Below are 23,550 nucleotides of genomic sequence, written 5' to 3'. Positions count from 1 at the left end.
GTGTCAGTTCTGAAAATCCAGAAGTTACTAAAATTAATCCAAAAAAAAAAAAAAGGCAAAATCTTTATATGCACAAAAAATGTTTTCTTGCAATACTTCTTATGACAGCAGGGAAAATCCCAGACACAATCTAAATATTGGTAATAATTAAATTACCGCTTCATAACAGATTTTATACCACTGTCAGAGCATTAAGAGAGAAGACTACGTTTACAAATTTTATCATTTGAGGGCACCTCAAGAGCCCAAAAACCACAAATTTACATTAAAACTACTGTGAGCATTTATTTCTTAAATTACTAAAACTTAAAAAACCTTATTTTAAAAAATCTGACAAACTTGGTACATTGTGTTCTCAATACTTTACCAAATGGGCCAGCAACAATTACTTTTTAGATATACTGCACAGAAATATTAGCTTCCCAGAGTCTGTAGGGTGTTTTTATACTAAAGGACAATATAATGCAGCTACTTTTATTGAGTAAGCAGCTTATGACAGCTTTCTGACTTACTAAATAATAAAATATAGTATGGAAAATTTCAACATCCACTATTGCAAAGAAAGAACTGGTCTTACTTCTACTAAGTGCTTTATATTTTTATCAGTTTTCATTAGCTCAGCTCCACATGAGACCATTGTCTGCCTTGATTTCTGGAATTCTGCCCCAATTCTTCTCTCCTAGTCTGTGTTGCCAGGGTTGCAGCTGCACAACCAATTCTTATTAAAATGTAAGTCTTTGAAATGCATGTCTATGGGAAGGGATATAAAGGATTTCATTATTTTTCTCAAAACCGAGAGTGAGGATTAAACCCCACCCTTCCCAAGCCATACTATCACTTAGCAGCCTTCTTTACCAACTCACACACCAAATATCATAAATCCAACTGCTCAGTTTAAATGTTTAAATGAAAAATCATAAACTGCACAGTAGTGAAACTTAAAGTCTAGCAAAAATTATTTTCAAATGACTTCTAATACTTACAGTGTAATTTTAGGTTATAGATAGATACTCACACAATGATGTAATACTTTTAAATACCACTACTAAATACTTCTAAAGAATAAATACTAGCAAGATAGAATAGGCGATTCTGTGATAGTAATGCCAAAAAAATAATTTCAAAAACTTCAAGTCAGGAAAAGAAAACTGCAATTAATTTACTTAAAATGGAAAATATTTTACCAGGCATTAATTTTGTTTTGAGTTCCACATTGGGCTCCCTGCTCTGCAGGGAGTCTGCTCTTCCCTTTCCCTACCCCGACTTGTAATCTCTCTCTCTCTCAAATAAATAATGCCCCTAAAATTTTCCTGGAGAAGAAAAAAAAAAAAAAAAAACTGGAAGACAATTTATACCCCTTTTCCATTTTTCACTGGGATTTCATGTACTTTTGTTCTCTGGATAAAATCCTCCAAGACTGTTTGACCTTCCTCTTAAAAGACAACTTATGACTGAATTCATCTTGTGAGAAGAGTTAACACAAAACTTTCACTATGAAGGTAAAACTTTTCAATTAAAAGTAAATGGGGGGGGGGGCACCTGGGTGGCTCAGTGGGTTAAGCCTCTGCATTCAGCTCAGGTAATGATCTCAGAGTCCTAGAATAGAGCCCCACATCAGGCTCTCTGCCCAGCAGGGACCCTGCTTCCCCCTCTCTCTCTGCCTGCCTCTCTATCTACTGTGATTTCTCTCTGTGTCAAATAAATAAATAAAAGCTTTAAAATAGAAATAATAATAATAATAATAAAAACAAAAGTAAACAAGAGCATCTGATGGCTCAGTTGGTTAAGAGTCTGCCTTCAGGGGCGCGCCTGTGTGGCTCAGTTCGTTAAGCGACTGCCTTCGGCTCAGGTCATGATCCTGGAGTCCTGGGATCGAGTCCCACATTGCGCTCCCTGCTGGGCAGGGAGTCTGCTTCTCCCGCTGATCTCCTCTTGTGCTCGCTCTCTCCCTCCCTCTCAAATAAATAAATAAAATCTTTAAAAAAAAAAAAAAAAAGAAAGAAAGAAAGAAAAGAAAAGAGTCTGCCTTTAGCTCCGGTCATGATCCTAGGGTCCTGGGATCAAGTCCCACATTGGGCTCCCTGTTCAGCAGGTAGCCACTCTTCCCTCTCCCTCTGCCCCTCTCCCAGCTTGTGCTCTCTCTCAAATACATAAATAAATAAAACTTTCTTAAAAACTGAAATAAACAGAGGTCAAATACTATGTTACAAAGTGAAAATGACAAGTGTTTTTATTAAATCATAGTGTTTATAATGCTGGTACACAGTAGGAATTCTCATAACACATAGAACCTTCGAATTTCAACTACTGGCAAAATTCTTTGGGAATAAATATAGCCTAGTCTGTTCCTGGGTCATTCAATCATGGTTAAATAGAAGGAAAAAACAGGGGAGGCACTGTAAAGGGTACTAGCCCTTTAAAATCTGATTTCACAACACACACCTCAAGTTACAACAACAAAGCATACTGAGAAAAAGTTCTAAAAAGTGGCTACTTGTTGCATTTTAGGTAATCAAACTGAAATCATTAGGTTAAATATACTTGATAAACTTTTTTACGTATACAATAAATATATGATTATAATGCTTGTTAAAAGCATGTATTGAGATCACCCCATATCCATTATGAAGGCTAGTAACCAAAATAAAGAAAGAAAGAAAAAGAAAAAACAGACAATTAGTACTGGTGAGAACATGAATAAATTGGGACTCTTCTGTGTTGTTTGTAAAACCATAAAATGGTGCAACTCCTATGGTAAACAATAGACAATTCCTGAAAAATCTGAAAAATAATACCACCAAATGATCCAGCAATCTCACTTCTGGTTATCTATTTAAAAGAACTGAAGGCAGAGTCACCAAGAATATCTACACGCTTATGTTCAAGGCACTACTATTTATAATAACCGAAAGGTGGAAGGAAGCCAAATGTTCATCAACAAATAAATATATAAGCAAAATGTGATACACACATATAATGCAATACTATTCAGTCTTAAAAAGGCAGGAAATCCTGTCCCATGCTACATGAATGAACTTGAAACACATTATGCTAACTGAAATAAGCCAGCCACAAAAAGACAAATACCATATTCCACTTATATGAGTAATTCCACTTTTATCTGAAGTACTCAAATTCACAGAAACAAAGTATAATGAGAGTACCAGGGACTGGGAAGAGGAAGTAAACAGAAGTTTTTGTTTAATGGGTTTCAGAGTTCACTTTACAAGATGAAGATCTGTTTACAACAATGTGAGTATATTACTAAACTATACTTTTAAAAATGGTTAAGAAAGTAATTTTTATATGTTTTATATCACAATAAAAAAAAACTTCCTAATGTAACTGGAAGTGAGTCTCACCCTTAGAGATTCTTAGAGATTATGATGAGTTGATAAAGATTAAAATTTGGATAAATATGTTTTGTTCCTCAGTACTAAATATTAGTGAGTGTGTGTGTCTGTGTGTCTTTTTGGTAAGCAATATGCCAATATATCACCACGGTATAAAACTCAAAAGATGCAAGAGTAAATTATGAATAATAAATCTCACCATTATCCCTAGCCATCCAATTTTCTTCCAGACAAAGCCACAAGTATTAGCTTCTTGTGTAATCTTTCACAGATGCTCTGCACACATAGAAGAATGCACATATATATTTTTTCCTTTTTAAAATATTTTCATGTGATTGCACACATCATTAGGCACCTTGCTTTTTCACTTAACACTTTATCTTAGAAATCAGGCAGTATCAGGGGCGCCTGGGTGGCTCAGTGGGTTAAGCCTCTGCCTTCAGCTCACATCAGGCTTCACCCCACATCGGGCTCTCTGCTCAGCAGGGAGCCTGCTTCCCCATCTCTCTCTGCCTGCCTCTCTGCCTACTTGTGATCTTTCTGTCTGTCAAATAAATAAATAAAATCTTAAAAAAAAAAGAAATCAGACAGTATCAGTAACTTTTAAAAAATTGTCTCCCTCTATTTATAAAGGATGTATTTTATCATGAGTATAATTAGTCTCCAACAGATGTAAAGTTGAGTTATTTCTAATCTTTTATGTCTATAAACATGATGCACAGAATAATACTGTATATTCACACATGTATAGTATGATGGTTTACAGATTTAAATTTTGGTAGGCATTTTAGATTTTCACAAATATTTTCCAAATTTCCTCCTAACAGAATATACCAAACTGCACACCCACTAACAATGCATTAGAGTGTCTGTATTTCCAATCTTTGAAAAAAATTCCTAACTCCAATAAATAAAGAAAAAATGTGTTTCTTCCTCTGAAGGATCTATTTTTTTAATTTTGTACTACTACTTTGCTATAATACAATTTTTTTAAAAAATCCTTTTCTCTGCTGATCTGAAATGCATTTTTCTTAAAGATTTTTTTTTAAAGATTTTATTTATTTATTTGACAGAGAGAGATCACAAGTAGGCAGAGAGGCAGGCAGAGAGAGAGGAGGAAGCAGGCTCCCTGCTGAGCAGAGAGCCCGATGCGGGACTCGATCCCAGGACCCTGAGATCATGACCTGAGCCGAAGGCAGCAGCTTAACCCACTGAGCCACCCTGGCGCCCCTTTTTTAAAGATTTTATTTATTTATTTGACAGACAGAGAGCAACAAGTAGGCAGAGAGGCAGGCAGAGAGAGGAGGAAGCAGGCTCCTTGCTGAGCCAGAGAGCCCCATGCGGGGCTCGATCCCAGGACCCTGGGATCATGGCCTGAGCTGAAGGCAGAGGCTTTAATCCACTGAGACACCCAGGTGCCCCTGAAATGCACTTTTATTGTATTCTGAATTTCCCTATGAATCTGGAACAACTTCTATTCTATACTACTGACCTAGCTCATATACAGAATCACAATGTTTCCACTATTTTATTTTTTTCATCATTATAATTCTATGGGTTTTCTTTTAAAGATTTACTTATTTTAGATAGAGAGTGAGTGAGTAAGAGGACGAGAAGAGGGAGAGAGAATCTCAAGCAGACTCCACACTGCACCTGGAGCTCAACACTAAGCTTGATCCCATGATCAAGAGAACATGACCTGAGCCGAAACCAAGATCCAATAACCAACTGAGCCACCCAGGTGCCTCCATCATTATTGTTTTAGAATACATTTTTTTTTAAAGACTTATTTATTTATTTGACAGAGAGAGAGAGAGATCACAAATAGGCAGAGAGGCAGGCAGAGAGAGAGGAGGAAGCAGGCTCCCCATTGAGCAGAGAGAGCCTGATGCGGGGCTTGATCTCAGGACCCTGAGATCATCACCTGAGCCAAAGGCAGAGGCTTAACCCACTAAGCCAGCCAGGTGCCCCTGAATACATTTTTAATATATGAAAGAACTACTTCCTTTTCTTTCATAACTTTTCTGGGTATTTTTTGTCTTTTAAATTTTACATTCATCTAGCCTAATTCTTTAAAACCTTTCTGCTATTTTTATTGGCATCATGCTGTATTATAAATTAGAACAGTATTTTTCAGATGCTGAATTCTAATAATGAGTCTCTATCTAAGTCTCTTTGAGTCTAAGGTGATTCTACTACAGGTAATCTACTTTTTGAGAAATAAACTATGTGTCCAACTGAAAAACTGTACTGGTTAAGGGACAAGGGGAGCCATTACACAGTGTGGTTGTATCTAGAAGGCTGACTACAGCCTCTATGTTTCATCTCAATACAGATTTGTCATTGTTCATGAAACAAAAGACGTTCCTTCCAGAGGCAGAAACTGTTCTCCAAATCACTTTCTGTGGCTCTAGTGTAGAGAACTATAGTTGAAATAAGTGGTTTAGAATTCTATTCTGTATAAAGAACTTTAAATGAGTAGTTTACTACACGCTTAGAACACCAGGATGAAGTGGGACCCTGAATCTGAGGGAGAAAAATAATTAACAGTGGGAACCAGAAGGATGTTTGTCCCAATCCCTACTCCCCACTCATTTATAAGACCAGAATTTCACCTGAGTACAAAGAACTGCATAAAACTAGAAACCTATGTGTTCAAGTATATAGATGAAAGGAATGGCTCCCAAGGTCCTATTAAGTGACAGGTAGAACTTCACCCTAAGAAAAACACCCATCCTAACCATGGCCAGCTCAGCTTTGGCAGGCACATCTAGGTCCCAAGGCTCTCTATCAGCCTCAAGTTTCTTTGCCCAGAAATCCATTTGAAATCTATAGTTTTTCACCCTAATAGCACACAGTCATGATTTTTTTTTTTTTTAAAGATTTTACTTATCTATTTGAGAGAGAGACAATGAGAGAGAACATGAGCTAGGAGAAGGTCAGAGAGAGAAGCAGACTCCCCGTGGAGCTGGGAGCCCTATGCGGGACTCGATCCCGGGACTCCGGGATCATGACCTGAGCCGAAGGCAGTTGTCCAACCAACTGAGCCACCCAGGCGTCCCCACAGTCACGATTTTTAACCATATTACTTCGACCGTCCTTGACGGTAATTGTTTCCCTTTGGGTGGATAATATTCTAACTCTGGTAACATATAGAAATTGATACAGAAATGATCAAGTCAAGCAAAACCTACACTATTAATATTTTAGTGCTCTTATGTATCTATAATAATTTATTATGATATTTTATATTCTATTTATTAAGTTATTTAAAAGATAAGAAAATCTGATATGCTAAATTTGCAAGTTTAATTTACTGGACATTTAAAAATTATTTAAGTTCTGGGGCACCTGGGTGGCTGAGTTGGTTAAGCGTCCAACTCTTGGTTTCAGCTCAAGTCACTATCTCAGGAGTCCAGGAATCCCAAGTCACGCTTGGCACTCATCATGGAGTTTTTTATGTCCCTCTCCCTCTGCTCCTCCCCCTGTTCTCTCTCTTTTCTCTCTCAAATTAATAAACAAAATCTTTAAAAAAAAAAAAAAGAAAAAGATTAAAAAGTTTTAGGAAGATTTGTTTACTGGTAAATCTGCCCTGTAAACTGCTTGAAATATATGAGGGAACCAAAGAAATGTAACTCTACCTTAGAATATTTAGGGATGTAATTAGGGATGAAAGTGTTAGCCAACATTTAAAGAGTAAAATTTATTCTTCCCTCTTGGCCATTAAAACCCAATGACAAGGGGTGCCTGGATGGCTTAGTTGGTTGAGCATCAGACTCTTGGTTTTGGCTCAGGTCATAATCTCATGTGTCATGGGGAATAAGCCCTACGTGGGTCTCTGTGCTTAGTGGGGAGCCTTCTTGAAGATTCTCTCCCTCTTCCCCTGCCCCCCACTCACGTGCACTCCTGCTCTCTCTCTCTCTCTAAAATAAATAAATATTAAAAAACAAACAAAAAATAGTAAGACCACAGCAATCAGACAACAGAAAGAAATAAAAGGCATCCAAATTGGTGAAGAAGTAAAACTTTCACTATTTGCAATTAACATGATACTATATATAGAAAACCTTAAAGGGAGGCCTGGGTGGCTCAGTCAGTTAAGCCTCCGACTCTTGATTTTAGCTCAGGTCCTGATCTCAGGGTTGTGAGATTGAGCCCCCTGTCAGGCTCCTCACTCAGTGGAGTCTGGTTGGGGTTCTCTTTCTCCCTCAGCTCCTCCCCACTCATGTCCCCACGCACATGCACACACTCTCTCACTCTAAAGTGAAATCTTAAAGAAAAGAAAGAAAGAAAGCCCTAAAGACTGCACCAAAAAACAACTAGAACTGATAAATGAATTCAGTAAAGCCACAGGATACAAAACCAATGTACAGAAATCCACAGCATTTCTATACAGTAGTAATGAAGCAGCAGAAAGAGAAATTAAGAAAACAATTCCAGGGAGCCTGCGTAGCTCAGTGGGTTAAAGCCTCTGCCTTCGGCTCAGGTCATAATCCCAGTGTCCTGGAATCGAGCCCCGCGTCGGGCTCTCTGTTCAGTAGGGAGCCTACTTCCCTTCCTCTCTCTCTCTCTCTCTCTCTCTCTCTCTCTCTGCTTGCCTCTCTGCCTACTTGTGATCTCTGTCAAAAAAATAAATAAAAATCTTTAATTAAAAAAAAAGAATACAATCCCAATAACTGCATTGAGAATAAAAAAATAACTAGGAATAAACTTAATCAAAGGTGAAAGACCTGTTCTCTGAAAACTACAGAACACCAATGAAAGAAATTGAAGACAACACAAATAAATGAAAAGACATTCCATGCTTATGAACTGGAAGAAAAAATGCTGTTAAAATGTCTATATTACCTAAAGAAACCTACATATTGATACAATCCCAATCAAAAGAGCAACAGCATTTTTCACAGAACTAGAAGAAAAAAATCCTAAAATTTATATGGAAGCACCAAAGATCCTAAATAGCCAAAGCAATCTTGAAAAATAAAACTGGATGTATCACAATTTCAGACTTCAAGTTATGTTACAAAGCTGAAGAAATTCAAACACTATGGTACTTGTATAAAAACAGACACATAGATCAGTGGAACAGAGTAGAAAGTCCAGAAAGAAATCCATAATTATATGGTCAAATAATCTTCAATAAAGGAGGCAAGAATAAGCAATGGGAAAAAGTCTCTTCGACAAATAGTGCTAGGAAAACTGGACTGCTACAGGCAAAAGAATGAAACTGTACCACTTTCTTATACCATACACAAAAATAAACTCAAAATGGTTTGAGAACCTAAATGAGAAATCCAAAACCATAAAAATCCTACAAGAGAGTACAGGCAGTAATTTCTCTTGACATCAGCCATTAAAACATTGTTTTAGATATGTCCTAAGGAAAAAGAAATAAAAGCAAAAATACACTATTAGGACTACATCAAAATAAAAAGCTTCTGCACAGCAAAGGAAAAAAATCAACAAAATAAAACAAAACCTGCTAAATGGGAGAAGGTGTCTGCAAATGACCTACCCAATAAAGAGTATGTATCCAGAGGCACCTGAGCGGCTCAGTGGGTTAAAGCCTCTGCCTTCGGCTCAGGTCATGATCCCAGGGTCCTGGGATCAAGCCCCGCATCGGGCTCTCTGCTCAGTCGGGAGCCTGCTTCTCTCTCTCTATCTCTCTGCCTACTTGTGATCTCTATTAAATGAATAAATAAAATCTTTAAAAAAAAAAAATCAGAGAGCATGGGTGGCTCAGTCATTAAGCAACTGCCTTAAGCTTTGGTCATGATCCCAGGGTCCTGGGATCAGCCCCACATCAGGCTCCTTGCTCAGTGGAGTCTCTCTGTCAAACAAATAAATAAAATCTTGGGACTCCTGGGTGGCTCAGTTGGTTAAGCAGCTGCCTTCGGCTCAGGTCATGATCCCAGCGTCCTGGGATCGAGTCCCACATTGGGCTCCTTGCTCCACAGGGAGCCTGCTTCTCCCTCTGACTCTGCCTGCCACTCTGTCTGCCTGTGCTCGCTCTCTCTGACAAATAAATAAATAAAATCTTTTAAAAAAAAATCAGTATCCAAAATACATAAAGAACTTATACAACTCAACACAAAAATAAATAAAATAATTCAATTTAAAAATGGGCAGAAGACATGAAGAAAGAATTTGACAAAGACGACATACAAATGGCCAACAGACAACATGAAAAGATGTTCAACATCATTCACCATAAGGGAAATGCAAATCAAAACTACGATGAGATTTTACCTTACACCTGTCAGAATGGCTAAAATAAAAAAGACAAGAAATAGTAAGTGTAGACCAGAATGTGGAGAAAAAGGAACCTTCGTGCACTGTTAGCTGGACTGCAAACTGGTATAGCCACTATGAAAGACAACAAGGAGATTCTTCAGAAAATTAAAAATAGGGGCGCCTGGGTGGCTCAGTGGGTTAAGCTGCTGCCTTCGGCTCAGGTCATGATCTCAGGGTCCTGGGATCGAGTCCCGCATCGGGCTCTCTGCTCAGCGGGGAGCCTGCTTCCTCCTCTCTCTCTCTCTGCCTGCCTCTCTGCCTACTTGTGATCTCCCTCTGTCAAATAAATAAATAAAATCTTTAAAAACAAAAAACAAAAAAAAGAAAAGAAAATTAAAAATAGGAGTACCCTATGATCCTGTAATCACACTATTGGTTATTTAGTCAAAATATACAATACCACTAATTCAAAGGAATATATACACCCCTATTTTACTGCAGCATTATTTACAACAGCTAAACTATGGAAGCAGCCCAAGTGTCCAACAATAGGTGAATGGATAAAGAGGTAGTGTGTGTGTATATACAATGGAGTATTACTCAGCCATAAAAGAGTAAAATTTTTCCATTTTTAATGCCATGGATGGAGCTAGAGAGTATAATACTAAACAAAATAAGCCAGTCAGAGAAAAACAAATACCTTACGATCTCACTCATGTGTGTAATTTAAGAAACAAATGAGCAAAGGGAAAAAAAAGAGAGAGAGAAACAAACCAATAAACAATACAGTATGAACTAGAGATGACAAACAGGGTTACCAGGGGGAGGTTGGGGGTGAAATAAGTAAAGAGGATTAAGAGTACACTTATCTTAATGAGCACTGAGTGATGTATGGAAGTGCTGATCACTATACTGTACACCTGAAACTAAAACAACAATGTATGTTAACTACATTGTAATTAAAATAAATTAAAATACCCAATGACAATACACATAGCACTCAACTTGTGGTCAGTTCTATGGGTCAAACCATTTTTAAAGAAAACTACAGAAAAAGATGACCATGGGAATATGGTCTTGAGTGGAAAATGTCTATATCCATCCTAAGATCAACACATTTCCTTTAATTAGTAATGTTTCCTCTATGTATTTTTCAGCGAACATGTAAATTAAAACCATTTACAAATATCACATGCTAACAATAAATGAAAATAGGTTTCTTGCATGTGACTACTTTCCAAAGAAGAAATGGCTTCCTTTATAAAAGTGTGTGTGTCTTATATCCACATAGCCCAAAACATGCAGAGCATTTTCTGATGCTGGTCAGAAAAACACTTGGTAATCAAAACCACAAAAGGCCTGCCTTTATGATTTCTTCATGGAAATCATAGCCTTTACAGTGAGAACATAGAGCAACAGCTACAATAAATTCCAGCTGCTGTGGTAAGGATGATTATACTATGGTTAGCTGCTGAATGGGCCCAACACTGAGCCCCAATTCTATTTACTTAAGCAAAGCACAGCCCCCTCAAATAACATTATTTCCAGATACTTAAACCCTGGATCATTCGCCAAAGTAACTAGGAATTTAACATCAGTTTCATTCCCTTAAATTGTAACACTATTATCAAATGTTTCAAAAGTATTTTCTAGCTACAGATAGAGACAGATATTTTGGATCATACTGACAAAACTAAAGAGCTAATACCAAATTATTCCACTCCCTAAAAAACTCCAAAAGTACTTCACAGATAATTACTAGTTTAACAGGAGAAACTCTGAACCATTCAGGAGCAATATCCAAATGGGGGAACCCCATTCTACCTCCTTTTTCTTTATATGCACATTTCCTCACGCTCTCACATTTGGTAAATGAATTATTCCTCACGTGTGTGTACATGTGTATGTGTGTGTGACAGAGAATAGAGAGAGAGAAATACCTAAACCCACCAGAGAGCTTCTAAAGACTGGCACCCAGAGCAAGATGCTATCAAGTCAGCAAAACTGGCAAATTTGAAATCAGGCACACGACCATGAAAACAAGAAACTACAACAATAATAAATATGTACTTTCTGGGGTTTTTCCATCTCTAAAATTGATATAATATTTTCCTATCATTAGCCAAAACACAGACTTATAAAGATGCCTCACTAATCAGATAATTAAATCAGATAATTAAGCCAGATAATAAAAAGGTAAAAACTAACTTATTCAACATATTCACTACATGTTATATACATGTAAAATATTCACTACATACTATCCCCCCACAAAACTTTTTTAAATACATAGACAAATATAACTCAGCAAATTATACAGAATAAACAGATTCTTAAATGTATAAAAATGATTATACCAAAGATTTAAAAGATGTATGTACAGACTATGAGAGATTAAAAATGAAGTGCAGTATGGGGTGCCTGAGTGGCTCAGTTGGTTAAGTTTCTGCCTTCGGCTGAGGTCATGATCTCAGGGTCCAGGGATTCAGCCCCACATCAAGCTCTCAGCTCAGCGAGGAGTCTCCTTCTCCCTCTTCATCTGCGCCCCCCCCAACTCATGCACGTGCGCACTGTCTCTCTCTCTCTCTCTCATAAATTAAATCTTGAAAAAGAAAAATGAAGTGTAGTATAAGCAGGTACAGGTAACAGCAAATTTTAGTTTATAGCAATTCTGATACAGCAACAATTAAGACTTTAAAATCTGGCTTACAAACATGTCCAAATAGGATTTTTAATAGCTTTTTTTTTTTAAGATTTTATTTATTTATTTGAGATCATGACCTGAGCTGAAGGCAGACCCTTCACTGACTGAGCCACCCTGGCACTCCAGATTTTTAAAAACTATTAAGATAACAGAAGTACTTCAATCCCTTTCATATTTTATTTATAAAGAATACTAACATCTGGCTTCATGCTCAGGGGTGAAATAGTATCAACGTTCCAATTAATGGTTAAGCATTTAGTGAAATGATAGGTGCATTAAATTAACCAGACAACAAGCTCACTGTAATCACAATGTCCCACAAGTTCTAGCCATTGTAACTAGTAAGTGAACCAATATGATATAATATTTGAAAAGGATAAGCAAAATTTAAAATTACGTTTAGTTACAAACAGACTATATTCCCAGAAAAGCTAAGTGAATCAATTCCAGGACTATTAAAAATACTAAGTATATTTGTTAGGCTGGCTGAATAAACTTAACAAAGAATAATCATCTTACTCATGTTAACAATAAACAGATGAATTTAAGCAGTACAGCACCATGAAGAAGCAGGGCAACACAGGTTAAGCACATGCATATCAGAACCAAACTGATGCAGAGTATAATCTCAACTCTATTACTTCATAGCTACATAAACCTCCATAAAATCACCTAACGCCTCTAAGTTTTCTCAAGTACAAAAATGAGTGCTTGTCAATGTTGGCCGTGGAGGTTGACACCATGGGCACAGGGTAGAGGGGCAAGTTAGCCACTCTAGCCCACCGCTACAGGTGGTGGGAGCGCTAGTTTAGGGAAAGGGGTATACATGGGGAGAGAGGGTTGGGCAGCCCCCTACGCACTATTTAATTTTTTCCAGTGCTGCAGCGGCAACTCCTCAGTGCAGAGAGACCTCATTCCCAGAGTGACAATAGCCACTGCCTAACCTAGCAAGAGGAACACCCATTCCTGAGCAGCCCTCACCTGTGCAGGAGGAGCAACCATGGAAAGAAATTTGCCTCCACTGGCCCAGGCATGAAACCAAACACCATGGCCACTACCTTTCTAGTTTTCCTGAAGGAGCAGCTCAACAGAGAAGTCATTTCCTTAGAGATCAACAGATGTGCCAAACACTGGTATAAAGGAACCTGGAGTTCTGACACTGTCCATCTCAATAACGATGTCATCAGGACAGCATCAGCACAAGGGACCTTCTATTCACCAGCACAGACATCTCTCCATGAAACATCACCAGATAACTCAAGAAGTTCAACACATATGGATTCTTATTCCAAGAGTAAATACCAGGAAACAAAGAGTTTTCACAACAGCTAGAATTTGAGTAAGACAGACAACAGACCATAGCATTCATACATAGGTCAACTAATAACCATTTGGTGAGAAACTCAAGAGCTGAAGGACAAACACTGGTTCAGCCATCAGTAGCCAATCAGGCCATGAGAAGGGTTAGTTCAGCTCCATCTAGAGCAGTCTTTCTTTTGTTATCAGGAGGCATGTCTCTTTCAAAGGGGTTACAGAAAAATTCTCTGGAGAGTAGATTTGGCTGTCAGTGAGTGACTCCCGACCACTGAACCCCAGTGCATATTCCTTCACCCCACTACTTGTTTAGCAGGCAACCTCTCCATACTCTGCATACAGACTCTCTTCCCCAGTACTTGTCCATTGGGCTGGATCAATAACCCCAGCAGACATCCAATCCAAAGAGACCAACCTTTCAGTACCAAACCATCACCAAAGTAGGATCCCCACTGATCCTGATGGGAGGCACAGACTCAAGTAGCTTCCCATCCCAAGGCCAAGTGGGCTCTTTGTACCCCAAACACTCAGGGATGACCACTGCACCACAACACCTGTGACATTCACTGTAAAGGGCAGTTTATGACACGGAACAACTTGGACAGCAGCAGTATGCCATTTATGAAGAGTATGGCTCCACACTGGCTAGACAGCCTGAAAGGCTTACAGTTCCTATTCTAGTAAGTACAACCAGCTTAGGAAAGACCCTAGTCTCCCAACCTGCTCATCACTCCTATATACAAGGGGAAGACCTGTTACAGCTCAATGTTATCAGAGACCCAACCTCGGAACCGTGAACTCCAAAGATCACAGGCAGCACTGTATCACACAGGTACAGTAGGTGTTGGAAACGTGCAAAGGATGTCCAGTCAGCAGAGCACCCTTATATACCAAAGAAATAATTACTCTCTGAACACAACAGCTACCTGCATGGAACCCTACGGGCCAATAAAGCACTGAGTGCAGCAGTTGACATTTTAGCACACTTCAGCATGCAACAGCACATGTGGTGCTGGCACAAGATCCCCATCAATACACAATATTCAGAAAGACTCCAGGGAGTTTGCCAGGCATGACCCCAAGCTACCTGAAGTCATTCACATGCTGCAGCACCCCTCCCATCAGGTGAGGCAAATGCAGCCACCTACCTGCAGCACCTGTGCTTTGGCAACAACAAAAGACAGATGGAGGTGTATAGGTAAGGAAGAATCAAGCATCTGGTAGACTTTTTGGACAAAGTTCAGAGGAAATGCTGTGGTGCCCTCGGAAACCTTGCGTCTGCCAAGTTACAAATAAAAATAAAATAAACTGGCAATAAAAAATATTGGTGGGGGTAAGATACCTGCTTTGTTCCAACTGATGAGACAAATCTACTGATGCAGAAGTACAGGAATTTGTTACAGGAGTTCTTTGGAATTTATTTCCATGTGATGTTATAAAGACAACAATCAATCAAGGTGCTCTCTTGGCCTTAATAAACACTGTGAATGTTCCAGTTATTCTGGATGGAATAGCTCTTTTCCATTTTGATGATCACAAAATTAAATTTCAGACTTTACTTGTTCTGTCTAATATGACAGGTTGCCAGCTCCACAGGGGAGGAAGTGAAGAAGCAATGTGACCTTGTGAGGTGCTAGTAAACTCACTTTTGTATGGGATCCACACAAGTGTGAGCACATATGGTTACAACACCAAGATTGTGGTGTCCTGCATTTGCACCCCCATGGAACCTGTGCAATGGCCCTCAGGCCCAGCTGCTGGGCCTGAATTAACTGGATGCCTTACCAGGAAAAGACTCTCCCAGCAAGGACTTGGATCCCGGATGTCAGGGGAAAAAGAAAAAGAGAAGGACACAAGAGGATCAGTGGGATGGAGTTGGTCATATCCCAAGACCGCCAAAGTCCTCCAACGGGTTTAAGATGCTACTGGACTCTTCTACCAGAAAGTTGCACACCAGCTACCTTGAAAGGCTCTACTGAACTCTCCAGAGCTTCCCTGCTGGAAACTAGTTTGCAGAGTACATCCAGGTGACCATCCACTATGAGAGCACATAATGATAGATGCTCCATCTGAAGTAACTGCTTTGAGGGATATGGTGCTAGATGTTTGGAATAAGAAGCTCACAGCATGAGAGAACTGGCCAACCACCTTCCCAGTAGCAATGGCCCTCATGTACTGTCTGATGAGACCAAACAAGACAACTGCTATGCTCTGCATGAGATTACCAGCAAAAACATGGAGAACAACAAAGTCCTAGCCAACTCAGGGGAGATAGAGAAGGTAGTAAACATAACCAAGAGCAGAGAAGACAGATCATTGCTGAAAGCGGTGAAGAAAGCAGCCCAGGTCTTGAATACATTATGGCATCAGGACCTCCAAAGCATTTCTAAAAAGAATGGGTGCAATCAGAACTATTTTTTTATACCTTTATTTCATGTTAGAGTGAGACCAATTCAATTCGCATCCTTCTTTGTCTACCACTGATTAACAAAGGTCACCCATCAGCAGCATTTCCTCCTCACCAGCCTAGTTAAGAATCAGAAACTCTTGCTCTGATCACGACAGGACCCAGCCACCTATGTGGTATTATAATAGCCAAAATAAAACCAAGCATAAAGGCCTGTACTCTGGCTCCAGCAAATTTTCACCTACTTACACGAATTCTTATTCTTCACCAGCAAGAAAACAGAAAGCTACTGCACCAACAGCTGTATTGTAGTCAAAATGATTCCAACAGAAAGAACCCTGACATACAAAGATGTATTTGCAGTTTCCTCATAGCTACAAAGATCCTTATTCTGATGACTGAATTTACTTCCCAGCTATTACTAATTATTCAACATAGTATGGACTGAAATTAACCATAAGTTATATAGACTTTTATTCCACTAAATGACCTTCTTATACAGTAGAACAGCACCCTGGGTTCCCAGATTAGTGGATTGTAGCATCAAAATGCTCAGTAAAAGAATTCTATCTAATCCTGTTTTGAATGAGAAGAAAAGCCTGTCTTGCTGATTTGTGGATGAAATGTGTAAGTATGGAATATATGAATGAAAAGCATTTCTTTTTCTTTTTTGAAGACTTATCAGTGAAGTAAGGAAACCTTTGGGAGAGAAGATTTTGACTTTCTAAGCTCTACTTAGGTGTCAGAAGTAATCACTTGTAGATTCTGTAGTCAGGTAAGGTGCACACAATGCAATGAAGAAGTTAAAGAAATGGGTGAAATGAGATAGGAGATGTATAGGTGAAATCATAAGAAAGGGGATTGTTCAAATGTGAAGAAAGTTATGTTTTGATAAACTGAACAGAAAAAGAAATGGAATGCATATCCCTCATGTTTTATGGCTATTACTAAAAAAACTGTTAAATATTTAAGATAATATTGAAAGTACACAGAGTATGTCATTTAGCAATTTGACTCATGTAAGGCATTATTTGTATTTATTAATAACAGAAACCACCTTGTCCCTTCCTTAAGTAAAAAAGAGATATTAATACAATGTGTGCACTATATTAACCTTTCTAAAATTAGAAGAATTCTGAAACCCCCTGTATATTTGGCCTCAAGATTCTGAATAAGGCAAACAAACAAACAAAAATTGAATAAAGGATTGAGAACTGTACCTTTTTCTAATGATTTATTAGGAAAAAATGAATAATAATTTATATAAAAAATAATGGTAATATATATATATTTTTAAAAGATTGCCAATTCCACAATTTGTTTCAGCAGCTTCAAAGGTAGGAAGGGTTCAGCAGGAGTCTCCAACAAAGAGCTAGTCTTAAGAAATGATGGATACTCCTTTTCTTCCACAACCCTAACCTTGTTTAGTAAGAGATTATTAATCTCTGATAATAATCCTACTAGTATTTAGGACACCGTGTCAGTCTATTCCAATTAACAATAAACTGCTTAGCAATGGCATGGACTAAGTATTTATTCACCACCTTAACTCTTCTGCTTAATACTTGAATCCTTGTAATCAATCAATGAACAGTCTTATCTGCCATCTATACACCTGATAATGGACTGCATTATCAGACTTATCTAATTCACAAGTTTTATTAAGTCCTTGAGTTATCATTATATAGTTTAGAATGGGTGCTAATAAAAGATCTATCAGTTAAGATGTTTTCATATACATAAAACATAAAATCCAAAGCACAGGGACTCCTGGGTGGCTCAGTTGTTTGGACGACTGCTTTCGGCTCAGGTCATGATCCCGGAGTCCCGGAATCAAGTCCCGCATCGGGCTCCCAGCTCCACGGGGAGTCTGCTTCTCCCTCTGACCTTCTCCTCGCTCATGCTCTTTCACTGCCTCTCTCTCAAATAAATAAAATCTTAAAAAAAAAAAAAAAATCCAAAGCACACTGGATTAAACTGGAACCTAATGGCTCACATAAAATAAATAAAGTCTAGGGGTATACTATCTTCAGGGAGGACTCAATCTAGTGGTCAGAGCATAGTTTTTCTCTGTTCTACTCCTTCAGTGTTTACTTCTTATTTAACTGGTTTCCTTTTATGGCCAGAAGGTAGCTGCCAGGAGTTTAATGACAGTACATTTTGATTTCTGTTGAAATACAGCCCCCCCCCCCAAAAACAAACAAACAAACAAAACAGTGCCTTTATCCCAGCATTCCTAGCAAATATCCTAAGATCATTCTGATTCATCTAGCTTAGATCACATGTCTGCTGTGATTGCCTGGGGTCAAGGCACATGTTCCATTCTGACAAACTCTTCATAACATTTATGAAATAAAGCACATTAGAGCTGACCTTAGTGATTTCAACTTCTAGTATTACTGAATGGTATTACTGAATTAAAATTGATAGGTTAAGCACATCATACACCTTTCACTCCCTCTTAAAAAGTTATTCCCCCAAATTTTAACAACAACCCATCAAGGAAAAAAAAAATCAACTCTTCCCTAAGTGAAAATCATATTTTCAAGGATTCAAAATGTATTACAAAATTACCCACAGGCTTTATGATTTTCCTTTTTAATACAACAGAAACCAAGACTATGTATTTTCTCAGAGCAAAAGAGGTTTACATTCAACTTTTTCAAGATTACAACATTAGAATTTAAATAACGATTGCAGAGTACATGGGTACCTTGAGTTAGGAAAAAAAGTGGTTTTATTTCATAGAGCTATAAAAAATAAGTAAATAATCCATCCTGTAACTTAAGACTCCTCTTACAAGGTACTAGATTCACCACAAAACCTACCTCCACACACAGACACACAACTAGGTCTTAAGAACAGAGCAGAGATGTACAGCATAGGGAGCCTTTTTGTAAATGTGCATTTCAAAGCCAAATACTAATTATTTCCAAATTACTATTTCATACTTTTTAACATCCCTTATTTCTATAATTAGCAGAGAAAATAGAACATAAACTATTCAGTTTTTATAACAGAGAGTGAAATGTATTTCACTGAAAGCCAGAACTCAAATATATAGGAAAAGCTCTGAGACTTACAATAAAATTGAAAAAAAAAAAGGCAAAATACAACCACCATTTTCTTAAGAGTAGAACTAACCACTTGAATATGTGTTATACAATAATCATCTTAAAAGCCAAGCTTTATTTATAATCCCAAGGAGAAACAGTGTGGTCAAAGAAGAGGATGTGAATTAAAAGGAAATCACTGTAGGTGCGCCTGGGTGGCTTAGTCAGTTGGTTTTGGCTCACGTCATGAGCAGGGACTCTACTTAAGAGTCTCTTTCTCTCTCTCTGAAATAAATAAAAATTTCGATGGATGGATGAATAGATGGATGGAAGGAAAGAAGGAAAGAAGGAAGGAAGGAAAACCTCTGTACTTGTTCAATTCTGTAGACTGGTCTTTCAAATACTCATTTGTTCAAACAATTCAATTCAGTAAATAAGCTCTGATGGCTTTATTAAGAAGACAGTACTGGTGTTAGACAAAGGAGGGATATAAACACAGTCCTTAACTTCAAAAATGTTTACAATGTGCCTCAAAAGCAACATACACAAAGGAGCATCACTGGACAGCACAGAACATAATCAAGGAGAAATAAATGCTTGAGACACTAAAGACAATGGGTAATCAGAAAGAGGAGAAATCAAATGAGAGGATTTCTACAGCAAGTAACAGAAAACCTACAGGAAACTGCTTAACATTAAGGAAATGTATTATCTCAGCTAACAAGGAATGCACAGTGAGGGTGATTTTACATGTGTTAAGCACAGTCCAGTTCTACTTCTCCGCTGTTCTCCTGCCTCTACCTACCTTGATATCAGGGCAACACTTTCAGGCTAGTAGCAAAACGGCCACAGCAGTTCTAGATGTCACATCCAGATAAAACCACTACGGAGAAGAGGGATCAACGCTTTCCTTCTTTCTCAAAATCAAGGAAACCTTTCCTAGAATCCTCTTACAGATTTCCCTTCTATTACTCAGTGGCCAAAACTGGATCTATTCCTAAAATGATTTCAAAGGCAAGAACGCCTATCATTAACCAAGATTTAAGTAGATGCTGATAATTATCATGACCATCGTTTTAGTGTTAGCTGAATATTTTAAGAAGACAGGCCTTGGAGGCACCTGGGTGGCTCAGTGGTTTGGGCTGCTGCCTTTGGCTCGGGTCATGATCTCAGGGTCCTGGGATCGAGCCCCGCATCGGGCTCTCTGCTCCGCGGGAAGCCTGCTTCCCTCTCTCTCTCTCTCTCTCTCTCTCTCTCTCTGCCTACTTGTGATCTCTGTCTGTCAAATAAATAAATAAAATCTTTAAAAAAAAAAAAAGAAGACAGGCCTTGGAAGATGGTATAATTAGGAAAAGAAATAAAAGAGAAAAATACAATGGCAAAGGAAAGGATGTGCATAACTGAATAAAAAAGTCAAACTGCAATCATACACTAAATACATTATTAGGCACAAGGAACTTTCCTAAACTGCCCTGTTGTCATTCTCTGTAATAAAAAATTAACTTACTATTCAACAGTGAGTAAATGCTAAGAATGGAGGAGGAGGAGTTCTCTTTTTATGATAGGATTTAGTTAATTTTCAGTAGGGACAGTCAGACTCACCACTCCTGGTCAATGGAGTCACCCATTTAGCTATCTGTGGGTTGAGAACTTTCCATATTATGCATACAGATGACTGTAGACTCACTATCAATAGAAGTTGTTCCTTGAAGGTTTCTTCTCATTTGGGTTCCAGGTTTCAGTCAAACGTCCACAAACTTCACAACCAACCCTGTGTGCAAATGAAAGCATGCAATCAGGAGGCAAAAAAAGCTACAGGGAACAATTCCCTCCTCCCCCATCTATAACTAACTGATCCATAAGGAAACTGAACTTAAATACCGGATTCAATAAGCACCATGTTCAAACTAAGCAACTTGCATTTCAAAAACTGTAGTGTGATTATTACACAGTTATCACCCTTTCACATCATACATATTATTGTGTCTACAGTGTACCAGGTAAAACTCTTAGCAAAAGTTGCTCACTAGATAGAATCCAACACACATTTGTGTGGTGGATTCAAATAAGGCTGACCTACACATAGTATATTAAAGGACAGCTGCCTACATTTATAAATCAGAAGACAACTCTACATGAAAATTAAGATTTCTGACCTCTCTTGGGGAAAAAAAAAAAAATCGGAAGATCTAGCAATAATGGGCCCACATTCCCACATGGTAACTAACAATCTGGTGGAGCTGATGAGCAGCTAATCCTTTGGATGGGTCACAGGCTTTGCATTTGCCTGCAGATGTCATCACTCTCTTGCAACACAACTCAATTATCTGTCTTGATCCTGCTGGCATCTGACTTTGCAAATTCTCCTAGATTTCTAAAATAGCTCACAGGGAACATATTTTACTGTCAAAGCCAAGCATGTTTTTCTGCCTTGACAATACAATATAGTATAGGGCTAATAACTACATTCACTTTGGAGTCAGCAGGCCCCAGGTTTGAGTTCTAATTCTGAATATAACTTAGCTGTATGACCTCAGGCATATTTTTAACCTAAGATATATTTCTTCTTCTACAAGCCTCCTAATAAACACATATAAGCACTTAACACAGCCAACAAACAACTGGCCTAAAATCTACCATGTCCAAGCTGAATTTACAATCCCAAATTCAGGGCTTCCTCAGTCTTCTGCATCCTGGTAAGCTGCAATGTGATTCATGCGCATAAGCCTCAAACCTCAAAGTCCTAATCATATAATTTCTTTCATTCTCCCAAAACTAGTACCACAGTACTTGATTCTCTAAAATATGGAATTTGAATGAATTTTCAGAATCCCATAAAAAATAATAATTCCTCCTTCAGAATCAATTACTTTCCTAAAATCACCTACAAATACAAACTAAGTAATGATACTCTGAAGTTTCAAGGTTGCATATCATGAGGAATACTAATAATTCATTTTAAGAAAATGAAGACGGCAGGTGCCTGGCTGGCTCAGTAGGTAGAGCACGCAACTGTTGATCTCAGAGTTGTAGGTTCAGGTCCCATGTTGGGTACAGAGATTACTTAAAAAAATGGGGTGCCTGGGTGGCTCAGTCAGTTAAGTATCTGACAATTTTAGTTCAGGGCATGATCTCTGGGTGAGATCAAGTCCCACGTGGGGCTCTCTGCTCAGGGGAATCTGCTTGAGATTCTTTCCCTCGGCCTCTCCACCTGTGCATACTCTCTCTCAAAGAAATTACCTTTAAAAAAAAAAAAAATGAAGACAAAATACTGGGGGTAATACCTATCATTCCTTGCAAGATACTGGCCCCATTACATTTTGTAAGCTTACATGTTTCTTCCAAGCTAAACTAACAATGAACTAGGATGCTACGTTTCATCTGAAAACAAAATTAAGAAAAGAGATAGTTAGAATTTTAAAAATCAACCGTTTCTATAGAACTATTCAAATAACAATCAGAAAACCCACTTTTGGGGGCACCTGCGTGGCTCAGTGGGTTAAGTCTCTGCCTTTGGTTCAGGTCATGATCTCAGAGTCCTGCTCAGCGGGGAGCCTGCTTCCCTCTCTCTCCGCCTGCCTCTCCGCCTACTTGTGATCTCTCTGTCAAATGAATAAATAAAATCTTTCTTTTTTTTTTAAGATTTTTATTTATTCATTTGACAGAGAGATCACAAGTAGGTGGAGAGGCAGGCAGAGAAAGAGAAGGAAGCAGGCTCATTTAAGTTTTAAAACAAATTGCATATTAATAACTGGTAGCAAAACTGATTAATATGAAAGGCAAGACCCTTTCAATGTATTAACTATGAAAATCATGGCCATTATCTTTCTTTCTGGAAAATAATTCCACTGAATAGTGTATTATCTCAATGCTAAAGATCAAAACCATAATTACCAATCACAAAGAAAGCATATACCAAAAACTGCACTCTAGCTAACCTCATATAATTTGGCATGCGCAAAAAGAAAATTTAGTGGATTTCATTACTACTCATTCACATGCAGTCTACAAAGTAACCCAGGCTTTCATTACATCTGGTAGGAATCAGACAAAAAAAAATTTTTTCCCTGTCAACCAAAAACATTTTAATATAGGAATTTTATTAGCATTCATCTCAGTATCACTACTACAATGTATTTCACATTCTTCTTAGAAATGATGAAGAAAATATGAAATCAGATCCATTTAATTGTTAACTGCTGGCATGGCTTGGTGCTTTTTACACCTTATTAAATGGCACCTCTACCCCCATCTACCTGTTATTTATACTGATAACAGCAAATTACATTACTTCTTGTGGTGAATTTAAGCACTAAATTTTATTTTAGATAATATCGAAAGTGTGTAAGCCCATCTCTATCCAGAGATATCTATTCTCCAAGCTACCAGTCTCAGTTCCATGACACTGCTATGAAAGAAGGGCTTCATCTTTAGAGAAATGAGTTAACAGTGCTACCTTATAATACTGTTAGGGCAGTCACAGAG

The 23,550-nt window shown here is 38.1% G+C and overlaps 1 protein-coding gene and 1 pseudogene across 10 annotated transcripts in view; one reads left to right on the top strand and one right to left on the bottom strand.

Annotated features, from left to right (window-relative positions):
* Nucleotides 1-23,550, bottom strand: part of CDC42SE2 (CDC42 small effector 2) — a 115,215-nt gene that overhangs the window by 56,647 nt on the left and 35,018 nt on the right. For 5 of the 10 annotated variants that reach the window (XM_059417497.1, XM_059417496.1, XM_059417498.1 and 2 more), the window contains one exon: nucleotides 20,753-20,836. The exons of 2 other annotated variants lie outside the window; for them this stretch is intronic. The gene's annotated coding sequence lies outside the window, so the exon portion shown is untranslated. Of the gene's footprint in view, nucleotides 1-20,667; nucleotides 20,837-23,550 lie in introns of all 10 variants that reach the window. 3 more of the 10 variants (XM_059417504.1, XM_059417500.1, XM_059417494.1) reach the window with 1 other exon arrangement.
* On the top strand, nucleotides 12,853-16,597 carry LOC132027538 (plakophilin-4-like; annotated as a pseudogene).

This window comes from Mustela nigripes, chromosome 12 (assembly GCF_022355385.1).
Source record: "Mustela nigripes isolate SB6536 chromosome 12, MUSNIG.SB6536, whole genome shotgun sequence".
Classification (NCBI taxonomy): domain Eukaryota; kingdom Metazoa; phylum Chordata; class Mammalia; order Carnivora; family Mustelidae; genus Mustela; species Mustela nigripes.
This window is presented reverse-complemented; position numbering and strand designations above follow the sequence as displayed.